General features: G+C 36.2%; 1 protein-coding gene across 1 annotated transcript in view; it reads right to left on the bottom strand.

Annotated features, from left to right (window-relative positions):
* Positions 1-24,233, bottom strand: part of LOC139810405 (uncharacterized) — a 325,546-nt gene that overhangs the window by 26,497 nt on the left and 274,816 nt on the right. The window lies entirely within an intron of this gene.

Here is a 24,233-nt window from a genome sequence, read left to right as displayed (position 1 = left end):
TCTCCCCTTGGAGTTGCAGTGCCCCTTTCTCTGACAATTTCATGGTTGTGGCTACCTGCGTTGCTTTATCCAGCGTCAGGTCCGGTATTTCCAGTAAGCGTGCTTGGATCCTTTTGTTGGCCAATCCGAAGACCAGTTGATTTCTCAGGGCCGTCCTGAGGTATTCTCCGAACTTACAATGTAAGCTCAGTTTTTGTAAGGCTGCCAAGAATTTCTGAATAGATTCGCCCTCCTTCTGCTTGCGCTGGTGGAACTTGAATTTTTCCGCTATTTCAAGTGGTGGTGGATCGTGAAAACCCTTCAAAATCGTGACCAAGGTATCGTAATTCGTTTTGAACGGGCTTTGCGGCGCTAGCCAGTCATAGAGGACATCGAAGGACGTCGGTCCGACGTAATGAAGTAAAAATGGCGCTCTCGCTGGGAACTGGGAAGCGAAGGAAATGCTAACCAGAGGGTGTAAGATGTTCTTTACTTTTGCCTGCCAAAGTACGACGACTCATATGGGGTGTACAATGTACTCTCGTGGACGCTAGTGTTATATGAGAAGGTCGCAAACTTCAGGTAGTCGGCCCAATCGTTCTTTTCGCAAAATTGTTTCAGATATTTCTACAGTACGTGGTGCGATCTTTCTATGGAGCCGTTCGACTGCGGTCTGTAAGCTGTGGTCTTATATCGAGTGATACGAAATTTCTTTGCTATGTTACGCATGAGCGCGTTTATAAAATGGCTACCTTGGTCGGTAACCCAAGCCCTTGGGGCTCCGTACACGCAGATGAAATCTTTTGCGAATGCGTCGGCCACGTTTATGGCGGATGCTTGTTTCAAAGGGATAGCTAGGAAGTATTTTGTGAGGAAATCCTGGATCGTAAGAATGTAAGAGTATCCCGTGCTAGTGGTGGCTAAGGGTCTCATGATATCTATGGAGATTTTGTCAAACGCCGCTTCTGGAATGTCGGTGAGGATCATCGGTTGCCGTGTTTTAACGCGGACCAGTTTTTTCAATTGGCAGCTCCTACAATTTTGAATGAATCTCTGGACGTCGTTTTTTATCCCTGGCCAATGGTACCTTTCTCTGAGTCTTCTATATGTTTTGGTGACTCCTTTATGTCCTCCGACTGCTGAAGCGTGAGACTCCTTCAGGATGTCAGGCTTCTCCGCGTCCAGTGGCATTGAAATGTGGTTCTTACATATCAGGATCCGGGTAGGGTTGCCTGGAAATCCAATATCCGGCGGACTGTTGAAAATACCATGCCGTCTATACCTCCTTTACATATGGCGACGGTAGGTAGGCCTAGTTCGGTGTAGGTAGGCCTCCGGTAACTATTATGAAGTCTGCCGTGTTGATATCCGTCTCTATTGTGTTTCCGATATCCCTTACGCGGCATTGATTCATGAGTGTTTATTTGTCGTATTTTCGGACTTGCGTATCTCTGTTGATTACCGTTTTTATATTCGCGTTCCTTTTCCCTTCGAATTCCGTCAAGATTAGCTAGAGTTTGAACAATTAAATTCGCGTCGTTGTAGTTAATAATTACTAACGTTTCTTTAATCCAAATGGGGTATTGTTGAATAATTTTATGTGATGATTGTGATGAGGTGGAGATGCGGAGTAAGTAATGATGTGAAAGAATTAAGTTTAAATTTTTGAAAAGATATCTGAGTTTATAAGTTTCGTAACGAGGATGACTTTTATCTATCTGATTTTAATTAGGATAATCAATGTCGGAGTCGACAGGAATAGGTTTAAATGAAGGTGCGTTTTCTAGTTGTTGCAATTCCTGGAAGAGGGGGAGAGGATCTCGATTAGAAGTAACAGCTTGTTTGATCTGGAACCTAATTTGTCTCAATACTTGTATGAATTTTAATGTATATTGCTTCATAACCATCCTCGATCTTCCGAATAATTGCAATCGCCCAATAGTGATACTCCCAAGTGCGGTTTAACGTAATATCGACTAATACTGGCCAAGGGAGTTTTTTCGGCAACGCAATCGTCCCACAGCCGTCTCGATACACTTTTCGTCTCACGTTAGAGTTTCAGTCATAAGGAGGCTCGGTTTCGATAACGATTCCTTGTCTGACGATGCGTTCACTGGTTCCGCGTATACCGAGTTCGCGATCGCGAAGGAACTGCACCGGAGATATTCGTTGCACATCCCTCAATCTTTCGTCTCGCACATTTTCATCATTCTTCAAAGCATTGGTGATATCGTTTATTAAATAGTGATCATAGGACATATTGTCCCTAGAGCCTAAAAAGCTTATAGAGTTCTCCTCAATTATCCATACCATATTGCGCACATTATATATAATGTCTCACTCGCGATAATGTTTTTTTTTATCACTTGATGCAAATCGGGCACATGTTGCATGGCAATATTTGGTACAATGGAGTACGACAATTTTTGCAAAATCGACCGTTTATTACGTCGTACGGTTCGGTTACATGCTTTTGAATCGCACACATGTGCTCACCAGTGTTATTATACACGATCATACACGAAGCACACAGGTTATCTGAACCGTATATATAATAAAAATAAATGGTGCAACACTTTGTACGTCCATCTAACGCTAAAAATTCGGGACGCGATACTATTTTTTTTATAACTTGTTTGCGGTTATCGTCTTCATCGCTGTTATAAGTGCTGTCCGGTGACAACGGACGATCCTTGTCGGATGAATCTATATCCATTATTGCCTCGAAATTATTGTCCATCTTTATTTTTGTTTACTGTTTTGAAAAAATGTTTTCTTTATACCGCCCACTTGACACAAAAACTTCAAGCCCCGAGTATGAACTTTTAAGAGCCGCCCACTCGCGATAGTGTTCTTTCTTATTGTGTGCAAATCGGGCACATATTACACGGAAATATCATGTACAATGCTTCATGACATTTTGAACAAAACCGGTCATGCATCGTATTGCGTAACTCAACGAAGTCTTTTCGGTAAGCGTATATGTGCCCGATATCAAGGTCCAATAGAGCAACCATGCACGAAGCACATAGTGCAAGTACACCACCCGTTGAATAATTAAAGTATATTACGCAATGTTTCGTACGTAAATTTAGTGCAACGATTTCCAAACGCGGCACTATTTTATCGATAACTTTTTTATGATTGTCGTCTTCATCACTGAAATAATCACTGTCGTCCGTTAACACGCGACTCTCGTCTACATCCATATCGAAATTATTGTCATCTCCTTTATCGTAAAAAATATTCCTCTGTATTGAATATTCGGCACAAAAATGCAAAATAACCGCTATACTTTTTTTCGGAGGAATTTTTATATTCCAAACTGCACCCTCCGCACGAGTGGGGTTTGTGCGGAGAAACTGGGCTATATTTCGGAGGGGACATTAAATTTGAAATTGGTCGTCAAGCTTGGGGAGCTTGGGAGTTTTGGGTTAATAATACTGCTATTACTAGCTGCAATATTAGTACAAGTAATTAGAATCAAACCCGCCTTGATATTGTTTTCCACATATCTTGTATCAGTCTCGTTGTAGCGTATAATCCAATGTACTTTGCGTCTCGATTGAAATTGTACATCCTTCGGATGAAATCGCCGAATGATATTTGGCGAAATATAACTGACGCCATTGCCCCTACGATTGGGACAGGTGATAGGTGGATAATACCTTGTCTTCTGAAGTAGTTAAGCATTAGCGATTATCCGAAGCAAGATTATCGCGAGCAAACTGATGCCATGGATAGCACGTAAGCAGATATTGCAGGAATGAATTGCAACGAACGACTGTTTTTAGTAGCGGGATTCTATAGCTTTTTAATGAAAGTGCCGGTATTGTTGCGCATATTATGTATGGTAGATGTACGGAAATTTACTTTTAAATTAAATTAAATTAAATTATTACACAAATGCATTTATTAATGCACAAATTATTGCACAGCACAAAATACTTACACCGTTGCACGGATAAGTAATTTTGAGTTGCATCTTTCCCACACCTGTTAAAAAAATCTGCCTCTTTTTTTTGGTGGACTTTGGGTCGGAGGTACCTCCGTCTTGATGTCCAGATGGTTCAATGTCACCACGGGAACTAAACCGTGCACTGTATTGTGCGCTGTATATACGTACATTACATTAATGGATATACATATTATGTACCACAATGTATATTTAAATCATATATATATGAAATGTATGTACACTGTATATACAGGATATTATTTTCACATTATGGAAAAGAAATGCATATACATAGAATGTCCGATGTTATGTGGGATATATATTGTTTCTTGCATTAAAAATAGCAAATTTATAGCACCGGTGATTGTGGATGTCCAATAACGCTAGCTGTGAAGAAACCGCGGCCTAATATGCGGAATGGTCTAAATCTATGTGTAAAGTAAAGTATCAGTTAAAAATAGTTAGCAAATTGGTTTTTGTCTTAAAATGTTGCTCAATTTGTGTATTATTTAAATATATACCATAAAATTATTGTCTTTATCCTCTTTGGCCAAACGGAGTATAAACACTACTCCATATGTACAAGAGTAAAGTATCAGTTGAAATATAGTTAGCAAATTGGTTTTTGTCTTAAAATGTTCCTTAATTTATGTGCTTTCAAAATATGCACTATAAAATTACTGTCTTCATCCTCTTTGGGTAAAGTATTTAATACTTAGTATTTGAACTTCTGGTTCCCTTACGAACGATCGAAGCTTGGTTTGGCTTCATCGATGTCATCGCACAACTCGGGGATGCTGCATCAACCAAATCACGTTTTTTGGTTGGTTGCATGTTTCAAGGTCGAAATTCGAGAAAATTTCTAAATAGGGTAATTAGAAGCATATTACGGTATGAAGATCTTGGTTTAATAGGGTTATAGAGCCCGACCTAGAGGGCAACCATCTTTCGGAAGAGACATTAAATTTGAAATTGGTCGTCAAGCTTGGGGAGCTTGGGAGTTTTGGGTCAATAATACTGCTACCACTAGCCGCAATATTTGCGATAATATACAATCAAAGCTGCAAGTCGCGGATGGTACAGGACCTTGAAAAGAAATTACTTTGCACTCTTGCAGATTGCACTCTTGTGGCCAAAACTTAGTTGCACAATATGTTTATATTAATAAATTATTTAATAAATTATTTAATATATTACATACAAAATCATATAACTTAAATGTACTCACCCTTATATATACGGGCGCCTCAAACGTTGACCCGTTAAAGAGGTATCTCATTCTCGGAGGTATCTGCTCGTATAAAGTAAATTCAAATTCTATTTGCATTTGTACTGTCACGTTTTGACTGTCGTTGTTCGTCCGTTTTTTGGTCAATGCATTTAAGCAATTTACCAGGGATTTGGACAAGTCGTGTGAAGGATATTATTATTATATTTATTATTCGGGACCGAAAAGATATCTGAGTTTATACGTCTGGTAACGAGGATCAGTTTTATCTATTTGATTATAATTAGGGTAATCAACGTCGAAATCGACAGGGATAGGTTTAAATGGAGGTGCGTTTTCTAGGTTTTGCAATTGTTGGAGGAAGGGGAGAGGATCTTGATTAGAAATGACTGCTTGTTTGATCTGGAATCTGATTCGTTTAATTCGAACGCGCCTACCTCCTTTCTTCGTCATTTAGCCGCGTTCACGAAAATAAATTTTAAGCTCGCCACACTCTTCGGCAGCGCTCTAAAACCAATCCGCCACACACTCTGCTCGCCACACTCTTCGTCAGCGCTCAGATCGTCAGCGTAGAGGTCAAACTCACTTTCGGGAATTTATCGAGATTATTGTCTTTTTCTGGAAACCAACTCCGTAATCGCCACGGTGCGCTTATAATTCAGAAGAAGCGTGGTGGATTCGTGTATAAGTACAATATATTTGACCGAACAATGGTACAGAAGAAATAATAATAATAATAATAAAAAGGTTACATATATGTGTGGACTAAAAAAAAATTTATAGGAAAAGAAAAAAGAAAATTATGTATATGAAGTATATGAAAGTACAACCTAAACACACAAAAAGAAAAATAAGTAAAAAAAAAATTTATTACTAATTAAGTCCACTTTATCATTTTTTTTTCTTTTTTTTTTTATCTAATCGCGCTGAGTGGGAGCACCATGTCCTCGACCAGCCATCTTCATTCGCATGATGACTTCAGCCATAGCTCTGGCTCGCCCCCCCGGTACAGCTGGGGGATTGGCGAGGGGTCGCCCTCGATTCGCCAGTTCGTGCAAAAATCTGGCACGTCCTCTCGCAGCCGGGGGGACATCAGGAACGTTGACTGGGAAGGGTTTCCCTTGACCTCCCTGAGGAAATTCTTGAGGAGGTCCTTCGAGCTCCTCAAACAAGGCTTGATTTTGGCCCGATAGTGCTCGATACCGCGATGCTGCTTCTGCGTCATGGAACACGACTTGGTCAGCTTGGTTGAGACGGCCCGGTCGTCGAAGAAGAGCCCTTCGGAGCCTGGACCGTCCCCTTAATGAGATTTCCTATCATCTCGAGTGACAGTTCTCTAAGTCCCGGCGCCCCCTCGAGAGGGAATGAAACGTGAGAAGAAAAAAAATTTTTTTTATAGCTGTGGATACGTATTGTGAGCTCCGTTGCGGACACTAGATTTCGTTGCATTTTCCACATTGCCTCGCATAGCAATATGATATGAAGGAGGTCGTAAAAGTTGAGTATGTGCGTGTGTGTGTTCGTGTTCGTGTACATGTGCGTGCTCGGTGTCCGCTGCAGTTTTTTCTTGTTCGACCGGAAGCGGGGGTGCTCCTGCCTCTCTTCCTTGTTTTTTGTCATCCTTCGATGTCCCTCGCGCTAGATGCAGTAGTAAATTGGTAAGAGGATGTAATTAAATCTTTATTGTTACTATTTTCATTTTTTCGATCTCTCGACATCTCTTCTTCTTCTTCGTGCTTATGTTCATAATTTATACATTTACTTTTGTCACACTTGCAGTGTGAATTGCACGGCCTTTTGAGGTCTTGGCAAGTGCAGTTAATGCACAGTTCTGGCTTCTTGCCAGAACGGCACCTGCAGCCGGGTCTTTGACCATCCGTATATAGTGTGCAGTGCGTATGTGCGTGTGTGTGTTCGTGTTCGTGTACATGTGCGTGCTCGGTGTCCGCTGCAGTTTTTTCTTGTTCGACCGGGAGCGGGGGTGCTCCTGCCTCTCTTCCTTGTTTTTTGTCATCCTTCGATGTCCCTCGCGCTAGATGCAGTAGTAAATTGGTAAGAGGATGTAATTAAATCTTTATTGTTACTATTTTCATTTTTTCGATCTCTCGACATCTCTTCTTCTTCTTCGTGCTTATGTTCATAATTTATACATTTACTTTTGTCACACTTGCAGTGTGAATTGCACGGCCTTTTGAGGTCTTGGCAAGTGCAGTTAATGCACAGTTCTGGCTTCTTGCCAGAACGGCACCTGCAGCCGGGTCTTTGACCATCCGTATATAGTGTGCAGTGCGTAACCGTGTATGATTGTGTCGATTATCAGCTTTGCCGTCCTTGCGAAGAAGTACATTCCGATTAATCCTGCGGTTGCATTGCCAAAAATTAAGAACGCTCCTCAGATTTTCCTCCAGGCGTTCTCTGTGATTTTCTGCAAGGAGTCCTCATCCAAGAGGTAAGAGAGTAACATCCCTTGCGTTATAGTCGGTTCCCCCATTACGCCTCGTGCTACGGTGTTCAGTATTCCGACCTTTTCGGCGGGAAACATTATGTGATCCCTCAGTTTTTCGAGGTCCTGATTGGTGTAAATGCCGCTCGCAGCCAGGGATCCTGGATCGCTGTAATGCCAGGTAGGCTTGGTCTTATATATCTAGTATTATAGAAAAAAAATTTTTAATAAAAAAAAATAGCGCTAAATAGCTAATCGGCGCTCTTTAAGAAACACCCTGTGTACATAACTCACAAATTAACAGACGTAATTATATTTACTAGTCCACATAATCTATCGATTTAAACAATACTTCTATAGGCTCATCATTCATGATTTTTCCAGATTCCACGCACTTTATAAAAAAATTGTGGGCATCTTTATCATTACCTATAACAAAATTTTTTTGTTTTAAAATATTTTTGCTAAAATATTGAATATACGGTTTAAATTAAATTTATTTGAACATTATTACTTTTCACTCGCGCGTACACATTTATTTTCAATCCTGGAATCATTATAGGTTCTTGCTCATTAATTTTGAACCAGATTTTGAATCGCCTTTCATCTTTACCTTCTATGCAAAATAAAATGAATTCATTATCATGGGTGGTTTGCTGTATTCCACGTTCGGTGTAATGCGGTACCATCCGTCGTTTAGCTGGTACATTGTAGGAAGTATCCTGCTGCACGAGATTTGCATTCCTGTTTTAAAGAGTATGTGCGTTCGTTATATGCACTACCTCTCCAGAAATCACGGCCATGTATCCTGGGCCCTTCATGATTTGGTACGCGAAGTCGTCGGGAGCATGCATCGCAAACCTAAGCGCGTTTTTCATCACCTGCCGTTCCAAATTGCAGCGTTGTTTTAATACGTCTGTGTATAAGCGATTCATTTGTGTGCAAATGTGTCGTTCTTAGCTATAATGGAACGTAAGAAATTGAATAAGAGTTAGGAGAGAGTCTGAGAACTATGTCTAGTCAAGACCGAAGTTAAAACTTATCTGCAAGGAGCCGAAGCTCGGAACTATCTGATCTTCGCGGCGTTTTTCCGCCCTATTTATACTCGAAAAAGACCGGAATTTCCCGCGCGAGATTCCCGCCTTTTTCTACGCGTCTTGAGGGGGCGTATGGATTTGTATGGATTTGAGCGATTCTTTCTCCAGTTTGTATCCATATTTCGATCTTTTCCTCGTCTGTTCCTGCAAACTCGGGAATTTAGGCAGTCAACAACTTAACAGCGTGCGCTGTTGCCACCGATGAAATCGGCTGGCTACGCGTAACCGAAGCACCGGAATCTGTTCGCACAACATTGTCATTATTTGACACATTACGCACTCTATTCTAGAAGCTTCTAGAACATTCTAGAAGCGTAGTTTCGGGCCCATCTGGCCCCCAGCCCTTCAACGGACTCCGATAAGATAATCTAAACATTTACGTTGACTCGACCGTCCCCTCGGAATTCCGAGCTAACGTGCCTCGTTTAAGCGTTCAAAAGTGCATCGTCGAAATTTTAATATATAAAATTTCAGTACGTAACATAAGATATAATGACATTTACATCTTGCTTCTGAAACTGTAGAAAAATAAAGTAGATAAATAATTTATGAAAAAAATAAGTTTTAAAAAATTTATGCAAAGTAATACTTACGTTTTGCGTTGATTCGATGAAACTTCACGAGGCTTCATATTGCAATGTTCTATTTCGTGCAAATAAGACATATTGCATGGAAATATCGTGTAAAGTGGCTCTCTGCAATTTCTACAGAAACGACCGCTTAACTCGTTGGGCCGGTTTTATGTTTTCGCACGGCGTACAGTTGTGGATCATCATTATCGTCAATCGATGCACGACATACATCTGACGTATGATCCACCATTTGTATAATAGAAGTGTATCATGCAACATCTCGTGCATGATACAATATGCATATGCAATAAATTACGAATTAGTCACTTGATGACGGTTATTCCACTCGCGTGTGATGCTATATATGCCATGTTTATATTTTGTTTGAATTTTATTAGTTCCTATTATAATGAGATTGAGTTAAAGCCAATGTGATGGTAAAAACCGAATAAAGAAACAATTTCCTAATGATTGGATTAGAGGTGATGATATCAGTCTTATTGAGTTTAGATGGAAGGTCCAGGTAAAGGTAAACCGTGGGTAAACGCCTCTAAGGCGTTCTTCCTTTACCGTGCGTCCGTTTAAGGCTAATATTTCCGGACGATATACAGTACGATTTTCGGTTTTGGTCCGGTCCGGGTCCCTGGTCTTGAGTTTAATCCTTTTGTCATTTCTCTCGATTTTGACTAATTCTGTTGCTTTTTCTAGAGCAAGAAATATTAATTCCTTGTCGTTTATGATATTAATAATCAATTTTTTTATGGAATTTATCAGTCTATTTATCAGTTTTTTTTACTACGAGTAACCAAAGAAACCTGCGAAAGAAACGTGCGCTTTACATTAAGTGCAGATGTGAATAATTAATAATATCTGAATAAAGAATATTTACGTAATTTCATTGTTTTCTGATTTTATAAAGTGATATTCTAAAATTAATACTAGCTTCTTTTGATTTAATTGCTCATAAAATGAACGAAAATAATTTAAAAATACAATTTTTTTATTATCTTCATATATCCTTATTGACGGTATATTAATCTTCTTAGTCCATTTTACCTTTTTTTTTTACTAACTTAAAAAGGCTTTTATCCGATGCGATTCTTTTCGGTGTTTCTTTTGGTATGATACTAGATTCTAAAGAGAGCACGTGGAACTAATCGTTCTATTTAATACTATCGAAAACGACTGAAAACAACATAAAAGTCATTAGTTGTAATGCTAAAAATATACTCGATATTATATCAAATTTTTTATTAATAAATTTCTTTTCTGCCACAATATTTGTCCTATCATTAATTTCTCTCTTGTATAAAGAGCCCACAATAATTACCCCATACGATGGTATCTCTTGATCAAATCTGTATCTACATTAAGACATTTAAGTCAATTTCACAATCAGAATTGTATTTTTCTTTTTTTTTTCCCGTAATAATATAACATTTTTCATGATAATTGTCACAACTCGCGTTGTAGGTTTTCATACTTTTGTATTAGTTTGTTGTACATCACACAAAAGCTGTACATCAATTGCTTTAATCTTATATCGTATGTTTCATGTGAAAGACAATTTTGTATGGGTGAAGAAAAAGAGAAAAAGGAAGAAAGAGAGGGAGGGAAAAAAGGTTAGAAGTATATAGAATATACTTCTTATAACCAAGTTATTGGTTTAAACTTCGATTCGTATTATTTGTTGTATTAAAAAACCATTGCCTTGCCCAAAATTGAAATTATCAAATTGAATGGTTTCGCACTTGTATAGTAAATTGCATTTTCTTCGTAATCGATAAGTCTCTTTTTTTCATAAGCTGCACAAACCGAGATCAATAAATTTGACAATTGTAATTCTCTTTTTGCACGGTCTCGAGTATCGGTGCTACCTGAAATACGTAATTGCGCAAAACGCTCGCGAGAATAAATCTGAAACAATCGAATTAAATTGTCCAAAAACTAAATAAAGTAAATAATGTAATGTATCAAATAATATATAATGTATTAAAAATATCATTAGCTTATTTATCTTGTGATTTTATACGAAAACTTTGGAAATAAGTTAAGGTAACGCCGCACGTTAATTGTTAGTAGAAGGAATGAAAATTGTTACGAGCATCTATTGATTGTGTATCTACAAGTGCCGTTTCAAGTGACGTTTTTTTTTTTTTAATAAATAATGTACTTTTAAAATTCTTGCGTTACTATAACGAGAAAAAAGCCAAAGTATTTACCAATGTCATTTCAAAATCTCACGAGTATGCAAATTTCCATGAAAAGATGTCAATCGAAAATTTTTTTTCACAACACCTTCACGGAAAGTTCGACTTTCCATGCCTGTAGAGAGGGACGAAAGTGGCCAATTTCACGCCAGGGCTTACTTTCCTCCCTAGGGAAGAAAATTGATACTTTCCACCCGGCATAGGAAAGCTCTCTCGCCCCTCTCTAGGCATGGAAGTCGAACATTTCCGTAAAGGTGTTGTGAAAAATATCGTGTGCACCTTGAGTTGAAAGCTTTTTCAGACTCGTGTGATTTGCCGCCCGAGCCGAAGGCGAGGGCGGAAAATTTAACACTCTGAAAAGCGCTACTTTCTCTTCTTGGTGCACAATATACTATTTACCGTAGCTTTTTAGTGTAGCGTAATGCGATTAAAACAACAATCATGAATGTAAAGCGATTTAAAAACGAATTCGATAGTAGATATAACGAGGAAATTACCCAATGTTTAGATGATAAAGTAATTTAATGCGAACTTTCGCAAACCCATATTTTTATACAAATATTTATATATACTTAATGTACATACACGGAGAAAATTTTTCGTTATATTTTACCGTTAAATTTACCAAGTAGATTGGTACTTTTGAAAAAATGCTGAAATTTTACTGTATATTTTAATAAAATTAATTAAACATGTTTTATATCTTATTGTAAAAGATATTAATATTTTTTATTATGGTAGATATATATTAATCAGAATAGCTCGCATAAAATTCTTCGTAATACATGATAGTTGTCCCACAACTATCATGATTTTCATAGTAAATTCTAACAAAAAATTCTCTCTATGTAACGTTATAAGACACAATGTTATAATGTTAAATATATTTTATTGTTAGGATTGTAAAATATATGTGACAATAAAACTGCAAGTGAATAAAATAAAGTACTGCTGTAATAAATTGTTAATTATTTGTTTTATTATAGTTTATTAATCCTAGAACATCACACTTTTCCTAAAAGTTCCGTTTTCACCACACTCATGGATGTACGATACTCAGTGTGCTTTCAATTATTATCAATAACTTTTCGAAAAGTCAATATCTTTAAACATGTTTTTCTTTTTATTTAAACGCCAGAATATCAGGACCGCATCTGTGTCATCGTAATTACAATTAACATTTAAAAACAAAAGTTAATTTCGGAAAAAGCCCGGGCAGAAATTTCTTGACTCACAAAAAAACGCTATTTGCTTCCAAAAATTACCATTTTTTTCAACATCGTATTGTATAAAAAGACTAATTATTTGTTAAAAGTAAAGAATGTAACTTTTCAGAAAGAAATAAAATAGTGGTTTTTTTTTTAAATATATTGTTTAGACGTGATAAAAGTTGTCTGTGGACCGTGACACAAAAGAACCCACACTACACATGGGTGTAGCACACGCAATATTATTTTTAATGGCGTGCCATACATCTCTACTAAACGGCAGATGAGGCTGCGCAGCATAAAGAGTCGTAGAGAAGGAACAAAAGTTTAATTACCTTATCACTTTAATTCCCTAATTTTCACTATTTAGAAACGGCGGGCATTTTAATAACAAACGTGAGTGTACTACACCCGGTGTGGTATTCTTGAGTTAATATTCTACTTTTTTTAAACAAAACGTTCATATTTTCTCTATAAACAAAATTGTATTAATATTATACCATGTCAATTTAGAAATAGATTCAATATTCATCCTGCATTGCAGTACATGGCATCAACTGCGTCCGCATTAAGCTCGTACTTCACGGGCACAATTTATCGAGTCAGATAAATCAAATATGTTTAGACTGTCAAATACAGTTTCATTGGAAAATTGGCGACTAAAATTGAACCAAATTACTGTATCCTGATTACTGATTCTTATCTTTGTTTCGTATTAAGGAATAACAGCTCTAGAAGTTACGTAATATATTTTTGTTTAAAAACAAATTATATAAAAGTATAATTAGCAGAAATGTTTACAAATTTTTAAAAACATTGAGTTATGCTAAAGCATTATTTATGTATTTTGAAAACGTTTTTTACTTTCTTATTACATTCTTATTTCTCTAAAATTTCAGTTCTGAAAAATGGATAAAGTATCACGAGAAAGAATCAGGTAAGAAGAGGTAAGAAGGTAAGAAGGTAAGAAGCATAAAAAAATCTCGGAAAGCGCATAATTTCTAGATTTCCTAAAATTTCGAGTTTAAGAATTTAAACTGCAGGAAATTTAGACTCTCGAAAATGGACAATTAATGTCAGAAGCATATAATCAGGCGAGAGAATGAATTAAAATTTAATAAATAAATTTCAATAAATTTTTAATAATAAAAATTTATTAAACCATTTATTAGTGCTAAATGGAAAACAGGTTTGTTTTGAATCAAGAGAGAGATAAGGTCAAAGGAATAAACAGAAATGTTTTAATTTTGTTTAACCCTTAAATGCCCCACACCTCTCAAGAATCTCGTAAATGACATGAGGGGTCTAAAAGACCCCAGCATGAAAAATGTCTCCTTACTCATTGATTTTTAACTGAGTACTGTTAAGTGTATGTACAAACGGGTAGGTCAATCACTCAACTATCATCAATGGGAGCATGAGCTCCATTTTTTGCAAGAACATTTGAAAACATTTCATTCTAAAGGGTCTGGGGTCCGCTGGACCCCACGGGGCATTTAAGGGTTAAATATACCCGATAAAACATTTTTATATAAAAACATATAAATATATACCTATTATAATTATGTATAAAATATATCTATATATGTATTCTGTCTCTTGTATAATCTCTGTTTGTGCTTGAGGAAAGCTTGAGAAAATGAGAAAAAAATTCCTATGTAGGCATATAATATTAGAGAGTATTTTATATCAGAAAAAAATTATCAGAAAAAAGTAACGCAAATAGTAACGATTACGTTAATTATTAAATAATGGTTTCAATTTACCCTTCAGAGACGAAAACGGAAATGATAATGCATTACTTTTATAAAATAAACTTCCCAACTTTGACTTTTTAACTTAATTCAAGTTTCAGTAAAAAAGAGCACTTATCAAGAGTTAAACTAAGCCTCTCACCTAGGCGAAATGTAAAGCTTTATTGTGTGCTCGTTGCTACCCAGGACCCAGGACAAGCATTATTGCCCGGTTATGATATTTCGATAAATGTCAGCGTTATAAGCTAAAATAATGAATTACATAATTTCATTTAAGAATAGACTTAATTCAGTATTAAAATCAAATGTTGAAGTTTTTGAATGCCTCGGCAAAAAGAAAAAATGAAACAAAGATTATTTAAAGGCGTCTTCCATTGGAAAAAACTCACTGGCACTCAGTGTCTCAGTTTCCGAGTTTTTCAGAAACATGCTCACTAATTCTACCAATGAAATACGCTTTAAGCACTCAGTCCTGCCAGTGCCAGTGAGTTTTTTCCAATGGAAAACGCTATAAGAAACCATATCCGACACTACAAATTGTTTGCCTCCCCCCTCTCTCTCTCTCTCTCTCCTCTCCTTCCCCTTCCCCTTCCTTCTTTTTCTCTTTCCTTCTCTGTCTATCTGTCTATCTATTTATGTACGAGTATGTATATTATAGTGTTTAAATCTCGCGCTTTATAATCAGTTTAACTTTGTAACATCTATGCTTTATTCCCTGAAATAAATATTCAAAGTTAAATGACACAAGCATGAAAATCACACAATTTAAAAAGGAAAGGTACACATTTTTTTATTTTACATGATCTTGGAATACATCATACCACAGAGAAACGCGCTCGTTTTCCGGATGGCGAACGCTAAGAAAGGCAAACTAATAAAAATAATTTCCGTAAACGTATCATTTTTAATTCTTTAATATGTATTACATATATGCTAGGAAAGTACATGTACACTCTACTACTATCAATTGTACATTTGTTTGAATTAGAGAAATGCTGATAGAATTATGAACTAAAAGGTTAATTAATTTTAAAATAATTAGCAACATTGAAAATTATCTTAATGTCATATTGAATGATATAATCAATATCTGATAGTCGATGGATAATCGACTTAAGTCAGACATCATGCATATGAGTCTTTTCCAAATGAAAAAGAATCACAAATGCCTACTGTTTGCAAATAATAACCAATTGTCGACTTTAATTGCTTGAGATATCGAAAGTAAGTAAAAAACAAAAATTCTGATACTTGGAAATCGAATAACACAAAGATACGGATTTCATGAAAGAGATTTTATTATATGTCACATCACTCACAGATTTTGAAGCAAGAATTTAAAATTGTTTAAGAAACATACCTATATACGTAACCAAATTTGTATATAACCAAATAATATAACCAAAACAAAAATTGATTGGTATAAAGATAAACAGTGATTTCTTTATACAGGGTGTTCCGTAAGTCGAGGTAAATCGCTCGGGAGATGAATGGGGAACCAAAAACAAGAAAGAAAGTTGATACAAACATAAGTCCGAAAATGCGTTGTTTTCGAGTTAATGCCATTTTTATGTTAAAATTTGAAATTGCTTTGCTTTCGAATTTTGTTGTCAAAATTGAAACATTAAATAATTTTATGAGTTTCAAAACATAACTAAAGTTAAATAAAAGTTGCGAGCTGCTTTAGCACTACTCAGGAGGCGGTAGGTGAAGGTACAGCCCGCTTAGCATCCCTTGGCAGAGATCAGTACCCCTATTATGTAATTCTTAACGACAGTGTCGTTATCGTTATGTTGTCGTTGCGCAGGTATACTATATGGAAAAAAAGCTGCGCAACGACAATATAACAATACCTATATTGTCGTTAAAGTTACAGAATAGGGCTACTGGACTCCACAGTTCGTCACTCCTGTGATATTTAGTGGCTCCAAACCCTCTCTGTCGTGTGTGTGTGGATGTGTGTGTGTGTGTGTATGAGTGAAAAAGTATGTAAAAATTATATGAGATATGTTCGAAATAACCTCCTTCTGTATGAATGCAAGCTCTAAGCCTTCTTTCTAAGAAGTCCCGAACTTTTTGTAGCACTTCCGGGTTTATTCTAATGTTTTCAAATCCAACACACACACACACACACAAACAGCAGAGAGGGTTTGGAGTCACTAAATACCACGAACTATAGGGTCCTGATCTCTGCCAAGGGATGCTAAGCGGGCTGTATCTCCACCTACCGCCTCCTAGGTAGTGCTAAAGCAGCCCGCAACTTTTATTTGACTTTGGTTATGTTTTAAAACTCATAAAAACCATCTCATGTTTCAATTTTAACAAAATTCGAAACCAAAGAAATTTCAAATTTTAACATAAAAATGGCGATAACTCGAAAACAACGCATTTTCGGACTTATGTTTGTATCAACTTTCTTTCTTGTTTTTGGTTCCCATTCATCTCCCGAGCGATTTACCTTGACTTACGGAACACCCGTATGTCCATCTTGAGGTGCATGTTTTAAAACTCATAAAAACCATCTCATGTTTCAATTTTAACAAATTCGAAACCAAAGAAATTTCAAATTTTAACATAAAAATGGCGATAACTCGAAAACAACGCATTTTCGGACTTATGTTTGTATCAACTTTCTTTCTTGTTTTTGGTTCCCATTCATCTCCCGAGCGATTTACCTTGACTTACGGAACACCCGTATGTCCATCTTGAGGTGCAATATATTTAATTCTTTGATCAACTTTATCAGAACAGAATCATTTTCTTGTTATATTGGTTATATTGGTATTACAATGAAACTATTGTTGTTTGATTTTTAATATTACCTACTTATTTGAAAAAACAATGTCGAAATTTTTACTTCCGTTTTCGAAATAAAATTTGTTATTATTACGCGAAACAGATTTAAAGCGTTATTCAGAAAAAGTATATAATAATATATATAAATATATACGTCTATATATTATAAATATATATATACTTATATGTATGTAAATTACATATATATCAATGTATATTTGTTGTAATTAATTGAATTTGATAAAATATTATAATAAATTAATATATTAATTTGCGTATGTATGTACATACATACATGATAAATGTATCGATGAAACTCTCTTTTATTTTTGATCTGCTAGAAAATGATCTGCTACGGGAAGTTAGCAGATCATTTTTTTGATCAACTGTTTTTGGGGTAAAATCACCAGAACTCTTACTAAAAAGTATCAGGAACCATAGAACTCGACTGCATGCGACAAGAACTCCCTTTTATTTTTGATCTGCTGGAAAATGATATGCCAACTTCACAGACATGGTTTTTGCTCGTGATTTTTTAAATCTTGTTTATCTCGCCGTTGAAAATAAAACAGGAATTAAAATTTATATGGCCAGTCTACAATGGCCGGTATTCATAGTCGGTTCTTATTTCAAGACCGTCTTAAGTAATGTCTTAAGATGCTAATACGGCTCTGTGATTGGTTCATGACGTCTTAAGATTGTACTTAAGACGGTCTTAAATATAAGAACCGACTATGAATACCGGCCAATGAGTCGTTAGTCGTTAGTCAGATGTCGGAAGAGAGTCAGAAAAAGTCATAAACGTATCGTAAGTCTGTAATCGGCGATCGTAAGCGATTGGCCAAATGCCATCTTTTACGATCACTGATTACAGACTTCCGATTGCCTTACGATACGCTTATGATTAATTCTTCCGACATCTGACTAACAACTAATGACTCATTGTAGACTGGTCATTAAATACGCGAATCAATTATTTCGTTTAGTTTACTTGATTACAAAGATAATTAAAATCGTAGGCATGATATTGCGAAATGTTTAAACGTTTGTCAAATAACATTTATTATCGCTTAAAGAAATAATTATAGGGAATAATAATTATAGGAAATTCGCGCGCGCATTGCAACAGATATTATAAAAATTACATATATCGGAAGTGATTTGGCCTCGTTTCATTTTTCAGCTTGATCATTGCCTCACATCAAAGCTTTATTTTTTTTCACGTATTGTTTCTTTGTGTTTCGTAAAACATAGTATAGTATAACAATAATTGACATTCTTCTTGATTAAGTAACGTAAGCAATAAATTTATTAACGATCTTTTTAGTCGTGATTGCTCGCATAAATTAAAAATGAAGTAAAATAAACTTCCGACTATAGTTATTTAATAATTAGTAAGTAATGTAACATAATAGCCACATGTTTTAACATTGTGAGACTTTCGTGTTATTGTACGTATACCGAATGTTGTTAATGTAATTTCATGTCAAAAAGAAATATTGTATATTGTATAATTTTATTGTATATCAAATCAACTTTGTAATGTAACTATTTTATAATGTTGTACATTATTGTAAAGTAAATTGTAAGAGAAATAAAATAAATAATAGAAATGTGAATAAACCGTATTGTAAATAAAAGAGGACCGCCGATCAGAATCGGCGGGGCGGTGGAGGGCCTCTATACGTTGACCTGTTTCTAGTGGATGTTAGTTAAAACCTAAGATAAGAACTAATATTTAATTTATAACTAAGAAAATGCAAAGTCCAAAGAAAATTCATTTAATCGCAATGACATTCGGTATAAGCAGGACGGCCTTTAAAAATATTGCTTATACCTTTTCTTCGATACTAGTACCAGATTAAATAAAATTAAATTGTTATACATATAACACTACTATTGTACATTTGCAGATGTAGCACGGACGCGCACTAAAATGATGTTTTATCGGAAAATAAACGTGGCTACATAGTACCAATTTCGAAAATGGATGTACTGGCGATAGTGTACAGGGGCTTTCGACGGTCCCACGAAAAAGGCCGGAATGGCCTCTCTCAGGCTTCTCTCTGATATTACTCATTTCTCATTTATTTCATATTTTTATTACTAAATATTGCTTATATTAAGTAATAATATGAAATATTAATGAGGTATGATTTAGGCGACTAGGGTATGCAGGTATGCAGGTATGCATTCGGCAATTCTCCCCTATTTTTATCAGTGTAGAGGCCCTCCCCTGGCAGCCAATCAGAACGTGCCATTTTAGGGGTAGCTTATTGGTAGAGAGAACCCGGCAAAATCGGCAAGAGGCGACCAATCAAATGACGTCATGTGGTCACCCTAAAAATGGCGCGTTTTGATTGGCTGTAATAATGTCTTCATTTTATCAGAGGTAGGGAGAGCGCTATATAAATATCAGCATCGAGACTGCGGAGCTATCATTATCTTTTAGGTTCTCGAAGAATACAGGACACAGATCAAGAGCAATGGAAGTCTTTAGGAGAATTGTTTCATATTTTGATGTATTTATACAAAAGAAATTGGATATCATTAAACAGCTGCCTCTTGAAATATCCAACATGATTTTTGGCATGTTGGACAACCGATCTCTCCGGTCAGTTTCAACAGTGTTTGAAGCATGGGAAACGATATCTATGGATGAACGGAGACGCAGGCACCGTCTTGCAAAATTAAATGTAAAATCTGTAAAACGGAAACTTGTAAAATACAATAAAATTCTGACGTTCAAATTCAATGAACGAAACAACAGGGCTGTTAAGGTAGATCCGAATCGATCTCGCCGATTACGAACACGCACTTCCTTTAGAGATAAGAGAAGTAATCTGCGCTTTTGAATAGAAATGTAATGAAAAATAAATGTAAATAGCATGTAGTAGCATTAGTAATAATAAAGTAGCAGTAATGATGGCGGATAGAACTAATTGTAAATTAATTCTTAGCATCATCTAGATTTAAAAAGTTCTTCTGTAACTCTCGTTGGTTTTCGAGTTTGAGTTGTCAACTCGATGTTCTGCACTAGACCTATAAAATCATCTTTTCACGAAGACCATCTATAGATGGATCGTAACCATAATGATAATTTAACCATATTCGAAGCTGCGAGAATCTATGTATGTATGAATCTTGCTATAAAAGTTACGAATAATTTCTAACAGAATATAAAATTATACATATGTATATTTGTATATTTGACGTTCATTACCGATAGGTATAATTTAAGTTTATACCACTCTTTTTGTATAACAATATAGATATACCTGCCTACAGATAAAGATATGTTAGTAAAATTAGTATTAGGTATATCGTTGAAAAGCATCGTCGTTCAAATATATCTTTCTTATTATCTTTTTTGTAATTTCATCCACAAGTACTCTCTTTCTTGAGTTGTCCTGTGTTCTAGATTTTCCAGATTATACTTTAATTTATAAATGGGCAAGGTATTTTAAAATTCCTTTTTGTCAATGATATATTTAGAAATGTAAGGATGCCTGTTCAAGCGTGTGAGGGTCAGCACGATCGAGGCTCGAAACTTAGATTATTCACCACGGGTTCAACAAACACGTCTATTTTGCCGAATACAGGTATTAGCAATTGTTTTCTGGCGCGCACAAAAAAAATTATAATGTTATTAAATAATATAATAAATATAATATACTAGCATGCCCCGCCGGGCTTCGCCCCGGAGAACATGTGTATTAAGACACGCAAATAGTCTCTCTCTCTCTCTCTTTCTCTCTCTCCCTCTCTCCATATGCATTGCTCTCATACGCGTAGCTTTTGCCAATTTTTTAATTTTCAATATTACAAACTTATATTTCGAAAATAAAACATTTTTGCATATAATATGCCATACCTCAATTTTGTGTCAATATCGCCAGCATTAGCATTACCCAAGATGTACCACGTGGAGGTTGCCTGGTCGGATTTACACCTCTTGTGTATGTGTGTTTGTGTTAGTATTTGTATGTGTGTGTGTGTGTGTGCGCGTGTGTGCGTGTGCGTGCGTGTGCGTGTTTGTCTGTGTGTGTATTTGTGTGTTTTTGTATGTGTGTGTTTGCTGTGTGTGTGTTTGTGTGTGTGTTTGTGTGTTTGTGTATGTGTTTGTGTGTGTTTTTGTGTGTGTGTTTGTTTATGTGTGTGTGTGTGTGGATGCGTATGTGTGCGTGCGTATATCTATATATGTATATATGCGCACGCGATTGTGTACATACTTGTATGTGGATGCGTATGTGTGCGTGTACGTACGTGCGTATGCGTTTTCGTGGGTGCGTATACGTATACGTTTTCGTGCCATATGTGTGTACGTATGCGTATACGCATGCATGCGTGTATGTATGTATATACGCATGCGCGTACGCTTTTGTTTAGTTTGTGTACATGTATCTATTTATGCGCGCGCGCATGCGTTTTTCCATTTTTCCATTTACACATCCTTTTTGCATGCCCCGTCTCGGCTTCGCCCGAGATTAGAGTGTAGCCAATCAATATCATTTCCAAAATTTATTAAAAATTATGAAACTGTTTACGTTTTTTACCCGACAAATTATTTCTACCGTTGTCCGACTCTCACCGCGAGAAGCTCTGCGTCGAGATCAGTTCAGAAATACGGAAATTCAATGAAATTAGAAAAATTAATATACATTTTTTCTTTTTTATTGAACGTGTTCATGTTCATCCCGAAAACATTTTAAACTGTCCTTCTAATTTTATTTATTTAATCGAGTACTTGAGGATACACGATATTTTTTGTTTTTCTGTTTGGTGCGTAAACGAATAAATCATTAGGTTTTCCGACGCGTGAGCAGCCCACATACAATTGTCCATGTGAGAAGCACGGATTCTCCAAATATAGCCCACACACTTGCAGCGATTGTCCTTGTGCTTTGTTGATCGTCATTGCAAAAGCGAGTCGCACCGGAAACTGCAAACGTTTAAATTCAAATGGCATATCTGTTGGGATCATTGGAATACGTGGCAACAGTACATCTTCCCCCTTGAATTTCCCATTCAAAATTGTAGTTTCAATGACATTGTTCATCATTTTTTTCACCGAAAGTCTTGTACCATTGCAAAATCTTGGTGGATTGATGTTTCGGAGAAGAATGATAGGCACGCCAATTTTCAATGTTAAACTATGCGGTGGCATACCAGGCAAATCTAATGAATTCAAAAATTCCGTTGGGTAATTGACAACCTCGTTTTGATTCATTACAGTATCAATGGACTTATACGTTGTCGCTTCGCCTGGTATTCCGTTTTGAATGGTAAAGTTGATGGCATTTACATCATTGTTCCTAGCTGCTAATATTACACGTGCACTAAGCCAATGATGATTTTTGTAATTAGACGCGATATTTGGAAAAACTTTTAGAATCAATTCTTCTTTGGTTGATGTCATCTTACAAAAGTTTGTTGACAACGTGATACATTGTGTAGATCTATCAATTTCCATCTTCCCATTTCCAATATCCAACAATTGTTTTGCGAATTAAACCTTCGGCGGATGCATCATTTTGTAATTGAACACGCATATTGATTTTTAAAGTCAATTTCTTTACATGTCGCCATAAAACTGATGATTTGAGACATGCATTAATTTCATCAGCGGGGGTTGAACGTGATATAACTGGCAGAGTTTGTCGAAAATCACCAGACAATAAAATTAGTGCTCCACCGAAGGGCTGTCCATTTCCCCTCAAATCTTTTAATGTACGATCAAGCGCTTCCAATGCTTTTTTATGAGCCATTGTGCATTCGTCCCATATGATAAGTTTACATTTTTTAAGAACTTTGCCCATTCCGGAATTTTTAGTGATATTGCATGTTGGCGTATCAGTGATTTGCAAATTCAACGGCAATTTCAGTGCTGAATGCGCTGTTCGACCACCATCCAAAAGCGTTGCCGCAATTCCAGATGATGCAATTGCCAGTGCAATTTTATTCCGTGATCGAATAGTTGCCAAAATGAGTGAAATAAGAAAAGTTTTGCCTGTACCTCCAGGCGCATCTATGAAGTACAATTCGCCGCTTTGATTTGTAATTGCTTGCATTATTGTGTCGTATACAATTCGTTGTTCTGGAACCAATTTCGGAAGATTCGTTTCAACAAATGTACCCAAATCATCAATATCGAAGTGTGTTTCACGTTGTAAATCACGATCATAAACGTCATTTGCAAATCGATTCGGAGCACACATACCCAAATTTACCAGTCCTTTGTTAGCGATTACTAAACATATATCCTCAATCAAAACCAACGCTTCATTATACACGTTTGGTGTGAATTGCATATCTTTATTATGATTCGTTGATTGTAAACGACGTAAGATGTCTTCACTCATATAATCTTTGTATTTTTCCCAAAGATCTTTCGGATTTGATGGGAAACACATTGTCAATATTATCGCAAATAACATACGTATTTGCTGTGGTTGAGCAGTATTCGATGCATCATCGAGTGTTGTGTCCCAATGTGCATCGTTTTCAAGAAGATTCAATTTTTGGCAAGCTTCTCGATAGGTCGTACATAATTCACCATTTACTGTTCTCAGTTCTTGGAACGATTTCGGTCCACGTACGTTAACTAACAGTAATCGCAAGTAAAAACATTCTTGATTGTTAGGATGAACTGTGTACAGACGGCCTAACGCGTTGGGTAAATATAAATTCGAATATCCTTCAACTGGTTTGCCTTGTTTACGACGTTGAAACTTTTTCGCTGATGCATTTCATGTGTAGTATTTTAACACTTCTGAATAAAGTAATGTTCTTGCGAATAAATCGTCTATGCACAATGAGAAGAACGCAGTTAACGTTGTATGCGGTGGCGATAATGCTCTTGCATGTACATTTTCCGTTGTGAAATACACGCGCTGTCCATTTTCAAGATGTACTGCCAAATGAATAACTGTTGGATGACGTTCATGAATTGGAAATGAGAAAATACGCCAAACAGCTTCATTGCTAC

The sequence above is a fragment of the Temnothorax longispinosus genome, chromosome 3 (genome assembly GCF_030848805.1).
Source record: "Temnothorax longispinosus isolate EJ_2023e chromosome 3, Tlon_JGU_v1, whole genome shotgun sequence".
NCBI classification, from domain to species: Eukaryota; Metazoa; Arthropoda; class Insecta; order Hymenoptera; family Formicidae; genus Temnothorax; species Temnothorax longispinosus.
This window is presented reverse-complemented; position numbering and strand designations above follow the sequence as displayed.